Below are 7,317 nucleotides of genomic sequence, written 5' to 3' on the forward strand. Positions count from 1 at the left end.
GACGGAATGCCCCTTTTTTAACCTTTTGCTTTCCCACTTGTGTTTGGCGTCTGACTGCTTTAGCAAATGACGCGCGGGCTGTCGATGGCGTGTTACTTTTTATCCGTAAAGCAATATGGCGAAGGCCTTTTAATTTTTAGTTTTGGACCTCAGTTCCTGTATGGTGTCCCTTTTAGCCATTTCTCCACGTGCCTTTGTTCAGCTGTGTTCTCTTTTGTCAATTGGGACTGACGTATAGTCGTTTTTTAACTGGTTTTGTTTTGCTGCAGGGCGCAAAAAACAACTGGAGTCACACGCACCGTAGTCAAAACTATAGAACATGTAAACAGAGAGGAACTACCTGTCCCTGTAGAGCCGGCCACGTGGCCGAGCAGTTCTAGGCGCTTCAGTCTGGCACCGCGCGACTGCTACGGTCGCAGGTTCGAATCCTGTCTCGGGCATGGATGTGTGTGATGTCCTTAGGTTTAAGTAGTTCTAAGTTCTAGGGAACTGATGATCTCAGATGTTAAGTCACATAGTTCTCATAGCCATTTGAACCATTTGTCCCTGTAGATTACGTTTAGGTGGTTTCAACAATTGGTTCAAATGGATCTGAGCACTATGGGACTCAACTTCTCAGGTCACCAGTCCCCTAGAACTTAGAACTACTTAAACCTAACTAACCTAAGGACATCACACACATCCATGTTCGAGGCAGGATTCGAACCTGCGACCGTAGCGGCCCTGTGGTTCCAGACTGTAGCGCCTAGAACCGCACGACCACTTCGGCCGGCTAGATGGTTTCAGAATCGAATTGCAAAATGTACTGCTGGAACCACAAATTGTGCCGAATGTTCAGTGGCACGTCTTCCAAAACCTCCATCAGCACTTTTTGCTGGAATGTCGAGTAAATGGCACCTGTTAGGTGGGGAGGAAAGGATGTACAGCGCAGCCAGACGACGATCGTGGATACCTGCCGAGTCATTTATACCAAATGTGTATCTTCGTGTACACGTGACTTCGGGGTTTTCTTTATCCCAAATGTGGCTATTTCGAGCATTTAGAACACATTCGCTGTTGAAATGCGCCTCGTCAGTCAACAAAACTCAAGCTAGAAACTGAGGAAAAACCACACAATGGTGTAACAACGAATTACAAATATTGACATGTGGCACAAAATTCTCTGGGAGCATGGTTTGTACCTTCTGGGAGTGACAATGGGTGGAGTTGCTGTTCATGCACAACACGCCAGACAGACGAGTGAGACACGTGCAAGTCACGTGCAGTGCCTCAAGTACTCGTCGGTGAGTTATATTCAACTTGATGAAACTCTTAACGTATGACAGTGCGCCACCTTCTTGGAGCACCACAGTCTGCTCTCTGTCTTATGAACTTCCCACTTTCCTGCAGCCCTTTGTACAACTGTGGTAAACATAGGATGAGATGGAGTCACACCATTTGGGAAGTACTCGTGCTACAGACCTTGAGCTTCTCTTCCATTACGGCGAGCTTCACAGTAAATTAACAATATACTAGCGTACTCTCCGAAAGTTTACTCATTCTGTTGCTGCAGTACCAGCCACTGTAATGTCGTGATGCATCACCAGGAAGTATGAAAACAAGGGAAATGGAAACATAGGACATCACCTGACATCTCGTCATCGTACTGTTCACGAATGTTGATAACCTATCGTAGCATGCGAACTGCCTGAGAAACACCTAGCGCCAGATTGAGAGCTCGGTTTCCTTGGAACATGGAAACGAATCATTCCTGTATATGAGTTCCTATCGAAAACTTGGTGTACTAAGCCTCCTCTACAGACCTATACATCTACATCTACATGGTTACTCTGCAATTCACACTCAAGTTCCTGGCAGAGGGTTCATCGAACGATTTTCATAGTACATATCTACCATTCCACACTCGAGCGGCGCGTGGGAAAAAGGAACACCTAAATCTTTCCGTTCGAGCTCTGATTTCTCTTATTTTACTATGATGATCATTTCTCCCTACGTAGGTGGGTGTCAACAAAATATTTTCGCCGGCCGGAGTGGCCGAGCGGTTCTAGGCGCTTCAGTCTGGAACCGCGCGGCCGCTACGGTCGCAGGTTCGAATCCTGCCTCAGGCATGGATGTGTGTGATGTCCTTAGGTTAGTTAGGTTTAAGTAGTTCTAAGTTCTAGGGGACTGATGACCTCAGATGTTAAGTCCCATAGTGCTCAGAGCCATTTGAACCATTTTGAACAAAATATTTTCGCATTCGGAAGAGAAAGTTGGTGATCGAAATTTCGTAAATAGATCTCGCCGCAAAGAAAACCTCCTTTGTTTCCGTGACTGCCACCCCAGCTCTCGTATCGTATCAGTGTCACTCACACCCCTATTGCGCAATAACAATAGAAGGGTGTAACATGAACTGTGAAACACGCTGTAGGCCTCCCCTTCCCCAGTCCCCACACGGAACACATACTGATACTACCCGCACAACACACTACACTGGTCCTGCGGGAAGCAGAGATCCCAGGGGTTACTAGGCATTTCCACCACAACCACCTCTACCCTTATCGAACAGATGGACAAGAAAGCTAGTTAACACTGGCTTTTCATTCAGTTCTGAGCTGTGTTCAAAATTTGAACCCTCTATCTCATCGAGAAAGTTTAAAATCCATTCCGAAATTTGTCAAAAAGAGACAGCAAAGCGAAATAATAAATACGTGGTAAAAAAGCTCCATTTTTGCCATGCGCAAAGTGTTCGACTGGCAGGTGGCTATGGTTTCACACCTCTGCTGGGTTGTTTGCGTTGTGCAGGGGCGTGGGTGCGGGAACGCCAGCGGGGGCGTTGCTTTGTCGCTTCCGCTGTCTGCCGACGCGGCGCCCGGTCCGTATCGACCCGCCACGGCGTCGGCGCCGCACTGCGCGTCTCTGCGGACTGAGTGCTTTGACCCAGCGCCAAAGAGCTTCTTCCGCAGGCGTTCCCCCCGCTGGCACCGGGCTGCAGAATTTCGCACGCGGCACGTATAAATTGCCTCGCTAAGTGCAGATGTCTGCGGAAGTTTGCAGACATGTTTTTTTCTTTTTTTTCTAGTCAGTGGAAGCCCCCGAGGCTAGATATGGAAATAGACATGGTAACGGACAGCTGCAAATTTAAAACAAAAACGACTACAAGGGTATCTCTTTTTAAGGGAAGATAAGAGAGATCATTTCAGTAGTTGATCTTGGTCGAATGTCATTTTATACGATCAGCTGCTAGGGAAATCGTTATTATGGCTGCTACACTGGTGTCCAGCACTTAAGGATGAAATTAACGTTTGCATGCTATGTCATTGCCAAACTACCAAACATATCTCGATGAAGCTTCGACCGTACATAGAACTGCTATAGTATAGAAGGCTACAGAAGGTAGCTGAAAGAAATAGTGAGACGAACAGAAATGATACCTTTATTCAAAGGCAATAATTACACTGAAGTGACCGCGATATACAGGGTGGTCGGAAATTCCCGTCACAGACTTCTACGGCTTGTAGTGGGGAGTGAGAACATCGTATTTTGAGCAGGAACCCATGTCCGGGAAAGTCATCCAACGAGACATCCCAGAGCGTCATTGTTATAGGCGCGGGCGTCTGTAAATGTACGTATACACGGGGTGATTCCGTGATGACGTTACTGACTTTCTAGGGTGATGGAGAACGATAACTGTATTATTTTGAAGTAAGGATCCCTCTACCGAAAACGAACGAGTCGAAAGTTATAAACGGAAACCGTTCTCATACCTCTGACAGTTGCATACATGTACTAGTTCTTGTGTTGTGAAGAGTGTAGGGCTGGTAACTTTCAGTGGTGGTACTGTGGACAGAAACGAGAAGAAATGTCCCATAAACGTGGTGTCTAAAGTGCGTACGTTAACAGCTATGAACACTTGCTCAGTAGAGAAGATGTGTTCCACATTAGCGAAGATGAACGAATGGTCATAGCTCTCTGGTATGCAATTTAGAGCCCACGTTTATTGGACGTTTTTTCTTGTTTTTGCCCATACTACAACCACTGAAATTTACCAGCCCTACACTCTTGGCAACATAAGAACCGGCACATGTATTCAGCTGTCAGAGGACTCAGAACGGCTTTCGTTTCTAACTTTCGACTCGTTAGCTTCCGGTACAGGCATCCTTACTTCAAATTAATACAGTTACCGTTCTCCATCATCCTAGAAAGTCTGTAACATCGTCACGGAATAACCACGTGTATACGTACATTTACAGACGCCCACGCCTATTAACTTCGACCCTCTGTAGTCTCGTTGGGTAACGTTTCCGGACATGGGTTCCTATTCAAAATACGATGTACTCACTCCCCTGTACAAGTACTAAAAGTCTGTAGCGAGAATTTCCGACCACCCTGTATGATGGTCCTCTGGATATTACAAAAGGTAGGTTGTGGCCCTTAACAGTGTGCTTTTGTATGTCCATCCTTTTAGCAGAAGGTCTCTGGGACGACGGCCGTTTACTATCGTAACAAAAAATAAAAACACCAACACCTCTCCTTATGATTTTAATTTATTTTCGCGCTACCAGTTTCAACGCTTCATTGCGTCATCTTCAGTCTTTGATGCGGTACAGGTTGATACGATCCCCATGCATAACCCATCAGTTTCCAGCATTGCTGGATACGCAGATAATGTGTCAGCCCTCCAAACATCAACTGCCTGATGGGTTATGCATGGGGATCATATCAACCTGTACGGCATCAAAGCCTGAAGACGACGCAACGAAGCGTTGAAACTGGTAGCGAAAAAATGAATTAAAATCATAAGGACGGGTGTAGGTGTTTTTATTTTTTGTCACTTAACAGTGCGTGTCATCACAGCGGACAGCAGTAATTGCTCTGCAACGTGATCCCATGCTGTCCACAAAATTGGTAAGGAGTTGTTGTGGTACGTTGTTCCATTCCTCAACCGGCGCGGTTGATAATTGCTTGAACGTCCTCCACAACGCATCCGACTCGTACCCGATCTGATTTCAGTCGGAGAGCTGGCAGTCCGCAGATCGTGGTCGTGCGGTAGCGTGCTCGCTTTCCACGCCCGGGTTCCCGGGTTCGATTCTCGGCGGGGTCAGGGATTTTCTCTGCCTCGTGATGACTGGGTGTTGTGTGCTGTCCTTAGGTTAGTTAGGTTTAAGTAGTTCTAAGTTCTAGGGGACTGATGACCATAGATGTTAAGTCCCATAGTGCTCAGAGCAATTTGAACAAGAACTGGCAGGACAGTCAGTTCACCACGTATCTTCTTGTTCCAAGAGTTCCCCCACGTATGGTACTCAATGTGATCACTTATTGTAATCCATGAAAATGAAGGTAGCGCCGTATGCACTCCTGGAAAGACGCACATGGGGAAGGAATACATTGCTACCGTAACACTGACGGACGAATGTGTCACGTTCGAAGATTCGGACGTCCTTACGCCCATGAAACATTATGTCTCCACACCATGACATCTGTACCAACAAAACGACCATGTTCGAGAACGTTGCTTTGTGCATTCCTGTTTCTGATGATATATCCAGAATCACTACTTGCTCTCCATGTAGTACTATCACCGTCAGAGGGTGGTACGGGACTACAAGTCCCACCGCCACACCTCCAAAGTGAATTGCAGTGACGCAGTCACTGCCCTGTGGAAATTTACTGTCTCACCAATACAGTTAGACCGCAATAGACCGGTGATGCTGTATTGCAACATATCACCTTCACCTGTCCATGTTAGGCAAAATTTTCTGCCTGACTCATGTAGTACTATCACCGTCAGAGGGTGGTACGGGACTACAAGTCCCACCGCCACACCTCCAAAGTGAATTGCAGTGACGCAGAGAACAACGCTAGACCCGACTCCTCGGAGGTTCCTGCTGGCCGAGCTGCTGCTACGGTCGCAGGTTCGAAATAAGTGGTTCAAATGGCTCTAAGCACTGTGGGACTTAACATCTGAGGTCATCAGTCCCCTAGAGTCCCCTAAGGACATCACACATATCCATGCCCGGGGCAGGATTCCAACTTGGACCGTAACAGCCGTGTGGTTCCGGACTGAAGCGCCTAGAAGCGCTCGGCCATCGCGGCCGTCTCGGAGGTTCGAATCCTGTCTCGGGCATGGATGTGTGTGATGTACTTAGGTTAGTTAGGCTTAAGTAGTTCTAACTCTAGGGGAGGACCTCGGGTGTTAAGTCCCATAATGCTTAGAGCCATTCGGAGGTCCCTGTGCTCTTGGCACCCACGTATACGGTGCCGCCGACGGGCGCGTCAACGGAACACAACGTACTGGTCGGCGGAAGAGAGACGACCCGCTGCAGTCGCCTTGGGACTGCAGTGTGACGTTGCGTGCCTTGCAGTCCTGTTAAATTTACTTGCAACGAGCGTCTGAGTATTGTGGTAGGGAAGACGAATAATAGACTTGGATTTATTGGGGGTTCATCTGTAAAGGAGACAGCATATAGGATGCTAGAGCATAATAAGTCCCATAAGATTTCACATACATTTGATGCTAGAGCGACCAGTTCTTGAGTTCTGCTCCAGTGTTTGGGATCCGCACCAGGTCGGATTGAAGGAAGACATCGAAGCAATTCAGAGGTGAGCTGCTAGATTTGTTACCAATAGTTGGATCATCATGAAAGTGTTGCAGACATGCTGCGGGAGCTCAAGAGGGAAGAAGACAATTTCTAACAACACTAGTTACACATGAAATGATAATTAATTGGACACCCTAGCTGCAAACAGGCGTTTATGTACTTCACTGGGGACATGTTGAAAATGTGTGCCCCGAGCGGGACTCGAACCCGGGATCTCCTGCTTACATGGCAGACGCTCTATCCGTCTGAGCCACCGACGGCACAGAGGATAGTGCGCCGTCAGGGACTTGTCCCTTGCACGCGTCCCGTGAGACCCACATTCCCAGCGTGTGCACACCACTACATTCGTAGTGCGCCTAATTGATGTTTGCCCATCACACTCATTACTCATGGCCGATTAATCTACCAAGTCCCGTACGAGTTCGGGCATAGCCTGTGCGTTCGCATTTGGGAGAACCGGCATTTGAAGCTGACTGCAGAACGATTCTACTGCTGCCAACATACATTTCACGCAGAAACCACGAAGATACGGGAAATTAGGGTTCATTTGGAAGCGAGTAGACAGTCGTTTTTCCCTCGCTTTATCTGCGAGGGGAAGAGGAAAGGAAACGGCTGGTTACGTTACATGGTACCCTCCGTCACGCACCGTTGGTGGCTTTCGGAATACGTATGTAGATGGAGAACTGCACCCGCTGTTTGACTCGAGTCCCCTGTTGACTGTAGCATAATGTAGATG

The 7,317-nt window shown here is 47.6% G+C and overlaps 1 non-coding gene across 1 annotated transcript; it reads right to left on the reverse strand.

The window, feature by feature from the left end:
* Positions 1-6,767: 6,767 nt before the first annotated feature.
* Trnat-ugu (transfer RNA threonine (anticodon UGU)) lies at positions 6,768-6,842 on the reverse strand. The gene has a single exon. It is a non-coding gene; the product is annotated as a tRNA-Thr (tRNA).
* Between the last annotated feature and the right edge of the window lie 475 nt (positions 6,843-7,317).

Source organism: Schistocerca cancellata, chromosome 12 (assembly GCF_023864275.1).
Source record: "Schistocerca cancellata isolate TAMUIC-IGC-003103 chromosome 12, iqSchCanc2.1, whole genome shotgun sequence".
Classification (NCBI taxonomy): Eukaryota; Metazoa; Arthropoda; class Insecta; order Orthoptera; family Acrididae; genus Schistocerca; species Schistocerca cancellata.